Source organism: Dromaius novaehollandiae, chromosome 13, assembly GCF_036370855.1.
Source record: "Dromaius novaehollandiae isolate bDroNov1 chromosome 13, bDroNov1.hap1, whole genome shotgun sequence".
NCBI lineage: Eukaryota > Metazoa > Chordata > Aves > Casuariiformes > Dromaiidae > Dromaius > Dromaius novaehollandiae.
The window spans coordinates 8072840-8085813 of record NC_088110.1 but is presented as its reverse complement, the minus strand read 5'-3'; the positions used below and the strand labels follow the sequence as shown (position 1 = coordinate 8085813).

Below are 12974 nucleotides of genomic sequence, written 5' to 3'. Positions count from 1 at the left end.
ATTTATAGAAAAGATGAAAACACTACTGTGCGCACATCAGGATTGCCCTAGGACAGCTTTAACATGCATAGTTAATGTTTATGGAACAAACCCTACTTACTGAATGTGAAATCTTGATTTCCCTCATAGGCACGCAAAGTAAATTGACACACACACACACACACACACACACACACACACACACACACACACACACACACACAACCAGTTGTCTGATCCAGCCCTGAGGGGAAAACACAAAGCATTTTTCTTAATACTGTCACAGGTAGACAGAAAAACTCATAGTTGCATTTTCTGATAATTTTATCCTCAAGTTGCATTCAGCTTTTTGCTGCACACAAGTAGAATAGCAGTCCGACATGGAAAGCAAACCCTGGGCCTGCTTTCTCCTAGAGTCCAAAAGAGCTGCATGGTTTGGTCTGTAGAAGCAATCCTGACGTCCAGGGAGATAGCTCCCTTGCTACGGTTTCAAAAGCCTCTCACACAAGGGTTTAGTGCCTTTCAGCTTTCTGAGAACAAGAGTCCATAAGGCTCTTTCTATATATTTGAAATGTTTCAGCTATCAGAGGATACGTTACCCAGGCTTGGAGCTGGCTGTCAGGGCTATAGGGAGCATCCAGGGCTCGCCACCGTCAGGAACCGCCAGCCCCAAGCACTCGGGTAGGGAGCTCTCCTAGCATGTCTTCCAGCTACGGCTGTTAGCATTAGCCTAGCGTACTTCCACCTTACCCGTACAAGTATCACCCAGTGGTGTCCAAGAGTACTTGTCTATATTCCGCACCAGGGCTTAGGCTCCTTTTCCACCTCAGCATTGTTACAGCTGTCTGCTGTATTAAAAAAAAAAAGAAAAAGAGGAAAAAAGAAAAAAAGACTGAAATGTACTAAAAAAATCTGAAAGACTCAAGAAACCTAATAATTCATTAACCTGACAGATGAAATGTAAGTCCTATTGATCAAGAGTAAAACTTCTTGCTTATAAAGGAAGCATATATTATTCTGACAGTATTTTCACAAGACAAACTGAAGTTACAAAGGCAACCAATTTGATTCAAATCACTGTCTCTCCTCAGAAACATTCATGACTACAGTCATCATGCACAAGTCAGTGTTACTACCCCCATTTTTACAGATATGCATAACTATATAATATCAAGGAAACTGGACTGTATCACCCTTACAGCAGTGGCCTTTCTGACCACTCTGGAAAATGTGAAGCAAGACTGACTCCTGCACCACCGACTCATGACACTGCTAAATGTCAACATGAGAAAACGCTGCAACAACACACACAAAGAAAGCTCATCTCTTTCTCCCTCTTCCACCACTCACCCTGAAAAGCTAAGGACTCATTATACCACTAATGAGAATGAACACAGTTGCAGCTGGCCTTCTACCACCTGTAGCAGGCAAAAGTCAGCCAACAGCCTATAAGACTCTCCAGTTGCAATGAACGGATAGAAACCAAGAGTGTGGCTCAGATTCAAGTACTAGGCTAGTTACAGCAGCATAGTCTTAGTGCCAGCAGACCCACTTAAGAGTGGGGAGTTCAGAGGGAGGGGTAGTCCTCTGGCATTCCATGATGGTAAAATATATTAGGCCAGGCATCAATTTAGCTTGGTTAGTTATGTTTTTAGTTATGTTCCATTTTGCTGCCCAAAGGCCTAATTTATAATTCTGCTAATAAAATGTATTATAAGCCAAGCACATGCAGGTTCTAATTCTATTTCCTTTCAAAGGAAACAGCTAAGCTGTTAAGCTCCAGGTTCTTTCAACATTTCCTATTTGTAACAAAATATGAAAATCTGAAGTCAGTGATGTGCTCTTGCAATGGTTTAACTCAGTCTCTCTGAACTATGTAAAATATCTTATCCCTTCAAAAAAAACCCAACCAAACTTTTTTTTAAGATGTTTCTGGTACCTCAGCATCACAACGTCTGGTATTATGGCTTATAATGCCATAAGACTGCCCTGTCTCTCTCACATGGAAGAATTTCAGAGGCTCTAGGTGTTTATTCCAAATCTATTTTTATGGTGAATGCTAAGCAATTGCAAGTTATTTGTGCCCTTTTCATAAATTCAATAATGCATATTCACCCTGGGCCTCTTTTAGACTCGGCAAGATGTAGCTTGTGTTGTGTGCGTTGTTTCCCCATCATCTTTTGTTTTCTGGCCTTCACATTCTTTATTAATTTTAACTGGATAAATACAGAGCTTTCTCAAAGACACTGGAAACTGGGTGTGGTTTATGTCTTGCCAACTTGCCCATCTGCTCTTTGGAAGGTCCTGGAGGCTGCTGCCATGCACAACACATTCTCTGCACAGGAAGGTCTTGGAGGTGGGGGAAAGGAGTGCTCAGCAGAGGAGCAGGAAGCCAGGTGAGCAAGAATAAAACCAGGTAAGACAGGAGGTTTGGAAGGCTCTCAGTACCTTGTCGGTCTATTTATCTTTGTTTTATATGAATACCTATTTGGGACACTTTTAGCAATAATATGTGAACCTAGTTTATATGGATTGACATAAGGGACAGAAACTGACGATGAAAACAAAGTTAAAGCCAAAGTTTCATCAGTAGACATCCACTGTTACACTGACTTGTTTAAACCAGCATAACTCAGGAATCTGACTCAGTTGGCCTAGGGCGCAAGTCTGCTTTAAACTCAGGTAAAGTACGCAAAATCAGATTAGCTAAACATGTTTAAGGAAATCTTTGTAATTCTGTAAGTTATAAGCATCAAATTAAAATCCTAATGTCAGTGCAGTTAGGTTAAAGCAGTGGAATATGCCTATAAGAAAGAATTTTACCAGTTTTAAGAACAATATTTTTTAAGAAATTCAGGTAGTTTAGATCTTGATCCACAAGTAATTGGAGAATAAAAAAAAAAAAAAAAAAAGGAAAAAAAGCTGGAGCATTTGAGAGGCACTGGAATAGCTACTTAGCCTGGGTTGAATGCAGAAGTCAACTGAACTGCTGAATAGCTGTTAATGCTATATTACATGTGCCCTTGTTTGCAAATAAGCATTGGGGGTTCTATTATTTCCTTCCCTTCCAACTCCAGGACACTGCATCCTGTGCCAGGGCTCTGGAAAGTCTGGTATTCCAAGATCTGTAGTTCCCCTTGTTGAATACAGTTACTAGGACACATTTAGCACAAGAGAAAAATAATTTGTGTGTGTGTGAAACTGAGTTCATGTTAACAGAAAATTATGCTCCATGATTCAGATCATCATATTGCTGAAATAAGCAACTGACACCAGAGAGCAACACTAATAACTCTATCATCAATAGTTTTTACAATACACAGTATTAATTTTCACTGTGGCTTCCACTGATTAATGTTTATATTGACAACAAAGTAATACTGTTCACCTTTTTTAAGCTAAATAAAATGATGAAGAACAGTTGCTAGAGATACAGAACATAATAATGATCCTTAATCTTATGGAACTGTTCTTTACTCACATGAGCAGCCAGGCTCATTATTGTCAGTGGCCCAAATTCTGCAGTGCTTAATCACAGACCGTTACCTTCGGTACGAGTTGTTCTCAATTTAGGATCAAAGAACATAGTTTGCTGGGGCCAGCCTTTCAAGGGAGGATTGGGCCCAGACTTTTATTAAGGGGCTTGGTAGCTTACAAAGAGGTGATTAAGATCTTCCTTTGAAAAACGCAAAATGTAGAGTTCTTCTTTCAGATTATAACAGCACAGATAGCCATAGCTTGTGGATTTCAGAGTATTAACTGCTAATCCACCAGTGAACTGAAAAGTTTTTGTTTGTTTGTTTTGCTATTACAGTATTTAGTTAAACTGGTCAACCTTCAATTCTCAGTAAGTCATATTTAAGTTTCTTAGCAAAATATTTTATTTAAGGAACCCAAACTTTGTGCAAGTTCCTGTTCTTTTTCATATATTCCTCCCCATTTCCCTGAACATCTCTACGAATATCACCAAAGGTTTGAGAGATCTCCTGGTTATATGCAAAATCCAGGGTGGGGTTTTATTTGCTTAGTTTTATTTAATGAAAAGCTTGTATTTATTCCTGAGAAATCAAACCATGAAGCCTTGGAAACTAACCCACAGTACAAAAGTTGCTATTTTCCTTAAGTGACGTTCAAGGATTGCTGTTTGTCAGTGACAAACAGAAAGTACTTAGTATAATTATTATAGCACCTCAGTAAAAATCAGATTCTAGCCGTAGGTGATTGCAGCTATAAAGTTTCCAGAATAGGAACAATGAGCCCTATGAAACTAATGAAAAAAATCGCCAACTTCCTCACTCCAAAGTCTGATTTTTACAAGGACTCCATTTCTTCCTTGTTGCCAAAAATGAACCATTTATTTGAATCTAACTTAGGTCTCCAGGAAAACAATTTTAATGTAAAATTGAATAATGTTGCACCAATGACAGGATAATTAAGTGGTTTCAAAATCCAGCAATATTTAGGTGCTTTAACTGTAGCATGCCCCCCTAACGAAAATAAAGAAATCATATTCTAATAATAGCATGGCTAAAGATAATAAATATCCAGACATACCCCTCCTGTATCACTGTACTGTAATCAAATGAATTAGAAATCTAATGACTACTTTGACACAAACTGGTATTTAATATGCTGAAAATGTACCAGATTTTCCCCCTCAAGCATTAGTAAAATCCCCAAGAAAATTAAAATCCAGGTCATAGCTAAATTCCTTTGAAACTGGGATTTAAATTAAAAAAATAAATGTTTACTCACTGTAAGAATTCTTTGTGCTGTTACATTTTTATAAGGTTAAAGCTAAAAATAAGATCAAAATCTCTTTGGAAGTTACATTGAAAGAATAGACCAAGTGTGTTCAGAAATCCATCACACATATGCCTATCAAACAGACGCTGATCAATAAATTAAGTTACTCTTCTTTTCAATCACAGAAGAAAAAAGAGCTGTTAGATATGTTTATGGGGTGACTTTCTTTTGACTGACAAATTTTTGCACACTTGCCCTCTACCGTTCAAAAGTCACTGATACTTCTCAAACATTTTCTGAAAGTGAAATGAAACTGAATGTCTGCCAGTAAAGCCGAGAGATTCGTAACCTGTTCCTAGGTAGTTGGCTTGATCTACGGAGAGATGGAACGGCTCTTTACCAGTGAGGAAAAGTGAATAAGGAAACAAGGTCTGGAAATCAAAATCATTTTTAGTAATTCCTGTCATCACAACCCAGAAAAGAGTCAGGACCTACATATGGAATATCTCAGTCTCCATTTTTCATTGTGACAATCAGCATTTGAATTGATTGAGTGAAGAAGTGTCTTGCACTGACTCTAAATCCTACTATTCTTACAGGAGTTTGAAATATAAATAGGAAAGGAATTTGAAGAACAGTAAATGGTCCTGAAAGGGCTACGTGACTCCCTGAAACATAAGCTTCTCTAGCACTTTAAGGACAAACAACATTCATTTCTACATTTCTTCTTCCAATTATACAAATTTAATTTGCCCCCCCCTTTTTTTTCTTTTTGGAAAACCACACGATTGCTGGAAAAAGGAATTAGTAGATGTAAGGGGTTATTAAACATGGCATTCACCCATTGCTCTTGCTCAGAAAAGGCAGCACTGGAAAAAAACAAAGCTGATTAATATGAAAGGCAGCTAACCTAAAAACTAAAACTTGAACTGAGTGGTGTGCCCTAATCTTTCTCAAATACACTTATGAAAGCTAAATTTGCTGGTATTTGTCATTGCTATGCAGGCTGAGAGTTTACATGAATGACATCTCCTTGGTACAGAGCAAACCAATAAGAAACAAAGAATTTTGTCCTCACTGTCAATTTACTGATTCTCCTGTCCCCCTATGGCTGCTCAAATAGCATACACTTAACAACCTGGGGACATTTGTGATAAAGTTAGTTAAAAAGCAGCCATTCATTACTAGCAATTTCCTTAATCCTCAAGTTGCTTGTAAGGAAGAGATTGAAATTCTGTGTTATTTATTTGCTCTATTGGGTCTACAGTCACAATAACTCAACATGTTAGCCACATTAATAAAATACTTGCCGGATCAAAATCTTAATAGCCAATCTTAGTCTTGCAATTGTTTATTGATGTTTGTTTGCCAGCCTATCTGGAGACATAAGGAAAATCTTAATAGTTCTGGCCACTCATTAGCAAAGTACTGTGGAGGCCTAATCCTATAAAGATATTAAACTATTTTTCCTTACAACAGCAACAAACGGAGGGAATTCTCATTACTTATTAAGATGTGGTACATTCTTTGCATATTGAGTTTCTTCTTACACTTTGAACTCTTATCCCTCATCACTCTATTTCTGAGACTAAGATCAAAGTAGATCGGCCTTATAGAGCTACAGATGAGTGGATGCCTTTCAGGGAATATTAATGCCCTCTTGAAGAGCAAAGCTGGGAAGGAGGTGTAATCCTCTAAAGAGTGAGCCCTGGGAGTCTCGTAATGCTCAACAACTGTAGCGCGCTCGATGGATCAGGTGTTGGAAGAGTGTAGCCTCAGTGAGGTGGAGCTGCTTCTCCTAGTTTAACAATGTGGCCCAAATCTCAAAGCAGTAGTGAGACCAAGCTTTTTTTGGAACTAGAGAATCATGTAAACGTGGATTCTGGCAGACTGGCACATGGCAGTGTGTTTTATAGCAGGAAAATATGTGACGAATTTTGTATTTTGCATTGCAAATTTTTCTGACTTTTCTCCTTCAGACTTGTAACCTCTCCGATTTTACTTTTTACCTCTCGCTGTATCACCTACTCAGGGATTGGTGTTGCTGATGAGCTTGTTGGCATAGGGCAAGACAGTGTTCCCCCTTGATCTTCCACTTCAAGCAGTGATCCTGCCATAGAGGGTTTCTGTTTTGACTCCAGCTTGCTTGCAAACCTTTTAAAGAGGAATTACTTTAGACCCTTTTTAGAGCTAAGAGTAAACATGCTAAGTACTAAGACATTCAGTGGGTATCATTATATGAAAAGAAGAAATGTTATATTTATTACTAGATTTTCCTCTGTAATGAAAAGCATTATCTGCATTTATAGCCCTTGTAACCTAATTTTTGTGACAAAGCAAAGAAGTAAAAACATTCCTTTCTGCCTTTCAGTGACCCCTATAAGAAACCCCCCTTGGAGTCATTTAGGATAGTAATTTGAGTGAAAATATATGTGGCCTTTACTTTGCTTGCTCATCTTAAATTAATAACCATTACCAAGGATAAATTTGAAAGCTTTTAAAGACATTCGCAAAAATGCCTCCAAATTAGTAAGCAATTAAAAGAAATAATAACTTAAAAGACATTTTCCACAACATAAAAAGAGACAGAACATGGAGCTGTGTTGTTCAAATGTTAAAACTGTACATAAAATACCCCTTCAATATAGGTTGCCAGTAAAAACCAAGGCAAAGTAGGTCATTAAAATGTCAGACTTGGGGCAGAGTGGAAAAAATGCTGTGTTTAAAAGTAAACATGTAGCCCTTTTATAATTATTTCCCCTTAAAGTTAACTGTTCAAGGAGGCGGGGGAGGGGGGAAGCACGCTGTCTCCCAAACACACACCTCTGCATCATCACCACAGAGAGCCAAACTGCTCCTAATCCTGTTCCAAAAGTGAACCTAGGGAGACTTTTTGAGTCCTTCTGCTCCACATATAAAATGTCATTTTCCTTTATCCAGTTTCTCTAAAATAAGAAAAGAGTTTTATGTGTTCATGCCACCCACATCAGTAGATTTATGCCAGAGCCGAATAAGAATAACCGCTTCACTAGAAAACTTGAGCGCCCGATGCTCGGGGAATCCCTGGGAAGACACCGACGTGCCACGCACAGACTCACGCAGCGAGGCTTGCAGTGACCAACCGACAAGCATCCACATACACCACTGTGCTGATGGGAGTGTCCAAATACAGAGTTTTAGCTCTGTTTTAAAGAGCTCAGACTAGAAACCTGGGTCTAATCCTTTCTTCTCACATGAACTTAAACTGCCCATTGAAAACGGTAGAAGATTCAGCTAGCAAGAAGAAGAGGAGACGCTATGCTCTTTACTGGCAGCTGAAAGCCCTTCTAACGCTACTTAGTTGAATTACTTGTTTCACAGTCCAATGCAAACAAATCCAGACAGTAACAGAGTTACCAATGGTTTTTGGTACCATTTGCAAATAGAAAATTAAAGCCTGTGTCTTTAGATACAAAGTACGTTGCTGTACCGAAAATAAAGAAGTTGTATTCTACTGTCGCTTTCCCTATTTCCAGAGCTTTTTGAGCCAGTAACAAAGACTGATGAGTCAGAGGGCTATCAATCACATTCCAGTTTTGTTTCCCTCCTACTGGAAAAAAGTGCATCATGGCTCTGAAGAAGATTTTTTCCATCTCATTAATTTTGCATATTTTAAGCAAAGTCTTGACATATGAAGTCCGTATAATATTTCCACTGTGTCTTTTACTGAGCTGAATTCATAAACTGTATCTAAAAGGTGGCAATGCCCCCAAATTGTTACAATTTAGGTCCAGCAGGCACAATTCAGCATTAGACTAGTGTATATTTGAACACCATTGATGCACATGGAGTTATTCCAGATTGACACTGGTTTAAGCGAAAGAAGTATGGAGCTCATAAAACTCAGATAAATGTATTGATTAGGAAATTAGGGCGTTGCTTAAAACTTGAATTCTTATGCTAAAAACTGCCCTCAGGCAGCTTCTGAGACTCCCACTGAAGTTCATGCAGGAATACAGGTATCTGCTTTTGTCCTCTTACATCTCCATATTTCCATTCCCTAAAACTAACAAATATCACTGCTGAAAGTACAGGTTGTCAGATTTACAATCAGTGATTAAAACCAACATCCTTCTGGTTTCCATCTGATAAAAGCAGAGCTCAAAGCAGAGAGACAATGGGGAAAACGCAAAATAGCACCAATAGAGCCAACGCTTACATAACTATTCACTTTTTTTTTTTAAATCTAGCTTCTGCAATGCAATTTCTTTTTTTGATTGGAGAAAGCCTGTAATTACCCCATGAAAAAATATGCATGTATTTTAGCATGCAATGAGATGCATTACACTCAAAGTACATGAACATGAAAGAATATTCTTTACACTTTTGCTTTCTTTTTCTAATTTCCAGTATCTTATGCAGGCTACCTACACTGCAATAAAGGTGAAGGATAATCAAATATATCAGGAGGAAGTGGGGCAGGACCAAGTTGTAGTCCTCTGCAACTACATCAGCAGAAAAACAAACTTACATCTCTTAGACAGCTATGGTTCCACAACCATTAATACCAGATCTGTTTTGATCAATACTTTCTCAGTATGTATCATCAGTATTTCTAAAGCATCAGCCTACAACTGCAACTCTGTTAAAATGGCCAGGGCATACAGTATACTGTTTTTCTTCCAAATCTATGGTAAAAAGGACAAGTAATACTTAAACAGGAAGAAAATTAGATGTTGGGAAAGATGATACCTGATCAGTGTAAAGCTGGCCAGTAATAAGTAACCTACTACAATTTTTTGAACATATTTTGAACCAACAGGATGACTTTAGTCCACTTCTGTGCTTTACATCATTTGGTTTAACCACTTTGATACAGTACTACGAACCAAAAGCCAGGCTTAATGCGTTACCAAAGTGTAGCTTGTGACCACAGCTTTAATGAAAAGAGCACACCATCTACCTGCTGAAACGGTATGTAAGTAAAACATCGGGTTTGAACCCCATTGATTTTACTGTTACCTACAAGTACCCAGGGTGATGGTTCTGGTTCAACAAGATTTACTAGCCCTATGACAGAAAGCTCCTGGATGAACTGCTCTCATTCACCTATTTGCCTCTAACTGTCAGGTCCTTTTCCGACCTGTCTAACAGCAGCCGTTCCCTATTTTCTTGAAGGAACTTCATTCCCACTTCCTACTTACCACCTAGTGCTTCCAGCAAAGATCACTCTGAACTTCTCGAATAAGAAAGGAAGAGGCATTAAGGGAGAGGGAGCAGCCCAGGTGGGGAAGATGCCTGTAGGAGCTAGAATGCACACACCTGTGCAGGAAAGGAGGCAGGGCAAATGGGCAAGGCAGGGTTTTTTTTTTTTTTTTTTTTTTGGTATTCCTTTCATCTGGCCATCTCATTTCTAAGTGTTCCCACTCTTTCTTTCTGTCTCTAGTTTTAATTATTAGCTTTAGCTCATAATTCTGTGTTCTTTACCCCTCCAGCATCTTCATAACTATCTCCTTTTGTTTCTTTGTAACATTGTTGTTTCAGTGACACTGTCAAATGTTACAGATGACTGTAAAACAGCTGCTCTACCTTTATGTTACAGAACAATTTGGATATTAGCTCCAAATCACTGTGGAAATGGACCTATTGCAGAGCCCAAACAGGGTACAGACAAATGCTTTTCTCTATGTTTTTTTTGGCATATTTCCAGAGTACAAACTCAACTGAAACAGAGATGAGCCAACCACCCTGGAGTCCTAAGGTATCTATGTATCTGATTTCCTGACATCCAGCAGCATAAACACACTTCCCTGAACACCATCTACATACACAGTTTGAGATTTAAGTGGTATCTTGTCAATATGATATCTCTTTATATGATAAACATAGCATAAAATACTCCCCCACATCTTTCTTCAGGGGTCCAAACCACTATCTCAGTTAGTGATGTAACTAGCACATAGCCTGGGGGACTAATTATAATAAATCATAGACATCAATCTACTTTGTTGTTCTAACCACATCAGTTTTTTTGGAGGACTAATCAACTAGGTGTTTAGGAGTCTTCTCTTGCAGCTCACATTTCCTGGAACTTCTTTTCCACCCTCTCAGTTCTGACTAACCCTGAAGACTGTGGGACTATTTGTTTAATTGCTGGTTTGGCTTGTATTCAAACTGGCATTGCCACTGCAGGAAGGGATCTCACCTACTTTGCCAGCAGATATTTACTTTCCCAGTGTCATCATCTCTGTTGCAGAAGCACAGACGTTCCTACAGCAACACAGCAAGTTCAAGTAGCAAGTAAACCCAGTGAAAACAGAATAATTAAAACAACAAAGAAAAAGGCTGTTTGACCACAGAAAGGAGAGTGAGCAGAATCTCTGGGTAGAGGAAGCTGCAGAATGGGAAGACAGTGACAGACACCTGTGCTCACTACCCATTTAATCCAGCACAGCAACACCAGAGCATCTTATCTGGCCATAGCCACAAGTAATCTGGTAATCTGGCTGATTTTCACCATTTACAGAAAGGGAGAGATTAGGGATAATTCAAATGAACTGGTCTGCTAGCAGAACTGGAGAAGCTGTGAGCTTCTACCAATGAGTTGTGATAAAATATTTGCAGTCAGAACAGCTGCTTATAGACGCAGCATTTGGCTAGAGCATTAGCAAAGGATGGCTTGAGCAAACCCAGATTGCCTGCAGTACGTTAGAAAATGTGCATGTGATCACTTATACCAGAGGACACAGTGCTGTATTTCTACTATCAGTGATACGAACGGTTCATGGGAACATCTTTAACTGGCACAGCTAGATGCGGAAAGGGGGGCTATCCACACCTTTACTTTCCCTTCTGTGTTAACTCGGTCATTCTGCTTGTGTGCTGAAATCATACCACGAAGCAGGCCTGTGTCCTGCAAGCTGCTCAACAACCTTCAATGCTGAGCTGAGCTTCAGACCTAGAAGTGCTTTCCATTTGTTTCTTGCCTTAACATTGAGAGAACACAGTACAAGAAGAAGAATGATCTGATTTACCTTAACTTATGTAGCTATTACAGCACTCAAGTTTGAAATCAGTATTTTGAGGCCATGCTTAGAAATTTAGCAGCATTACTGCATGAGCTGCCAACACCAGCTGCACTGCTGTTGATTCTTCCTTAACTGATCCAGCTGAAAAAGAACCCAGCAGAAAAAGGAAAAATAATTATTTTTCTGTTAGGTTAGTTTGGGTCCAGTTCACTGTGTCTGCGCAAACACTTCTATTGGAACGAGGCAAGACAAAGCAGCAGGGGCTGAAGCTGCTGCAGAAATGCAAGTGTAGCCACATTCCTTGACATCTGAGTAGGCAGAAAAACTGACTTAGTGTAAAATGTTTTTAGGTGAATTCTTATCTTTTTCTTATTCGTCGATTTTTTCACATTCAGAATAGAAGCAATCCACAGAAGTGGTGTTTTTCCAGTGTATCTGTTCACACAATACTTTACGTTAGCAGTTCATTTCTCTCTTAGTCATGTTTTCAGTTTTTCTTTAGCAGATGTTTACAATTACTCCTCAAAATGTTTCCATTTTCTGTGATCACTGAATGTGAATGAGGTGACATTTTTAAAAATAATTGTAGCTTTTTCTGGCCAGAAATCATGTTGTTAGATTCAAATAGTCTTTGTCTTTTAAACTGTGGTAAAGGTCTTATATCTTTGTAATAGCAGCATCTGCGCTACTTTGCCTATTCTCTTTTGCCAGAATCAAAGAGTTATTTGTCATTATCTGAATATATTTTGTATCTGGTAATCAGATGTGTATGTGTCTCTTTATTTAAACTTAAAGACATGAAGTCTAATCTCCTGATTTTGTGCTTGAGGATTTCTTGGAGGACTGCAGAACAAATGGCATTACAGCAGCCCAAGGTTCTGAAACGTGCAGGAAGGTTTCTTTGCTTTTCTTTCAATCAGTTTTTTCATTTGTTTTTATTGACCTCAATTTAGATCAAAGTTCTCACAAATAATTGTCATGTTGCCAACACCCACAATTACATTGCAATGTTTGCAACGCTTGAATTTTTCTTCCAACCCAGTTCTGGGAGTCAAACAAATATTTGAGAGGTCTCATCTGCTCCTTTTTTTTTTTTTTTTGTTTGTTTTGAAAAATAAGATGTCCAGTTGTGAAAAAAATATGAAAATGTGCCATTTATGTACCATAAAGGCTCAAAAAAAGAATGTCACATACATATTTTAAAAGATCATGTTTTTAACACAGTCTTGTGACTTTTGGAGT

The 12974-nt window shown here is 38.5% G+C and overlaps 1 long non-coding RNA gene across 1 annotated transcript in view; it reads right to left on the bottom strand.

Moving 5' to 3' along the window:
- Positions 1–11743: 11743 nt before the first annotated feature.
- The window catches only part of LOC135329728 (uncharacterized), a 39988-nt gene continuing 38757 nt past the window's right edge, over positions 11744–12974 (bottom strand). The window contains exon 4 of the long non-coding RNA XR_010391335.1: positions 11744–11873. This is a non-coding gene — a long non-coding RNA (uncharacterized LOC135329728). The remainder of the gene's footprint in view (positions 11874–12974) is intronic.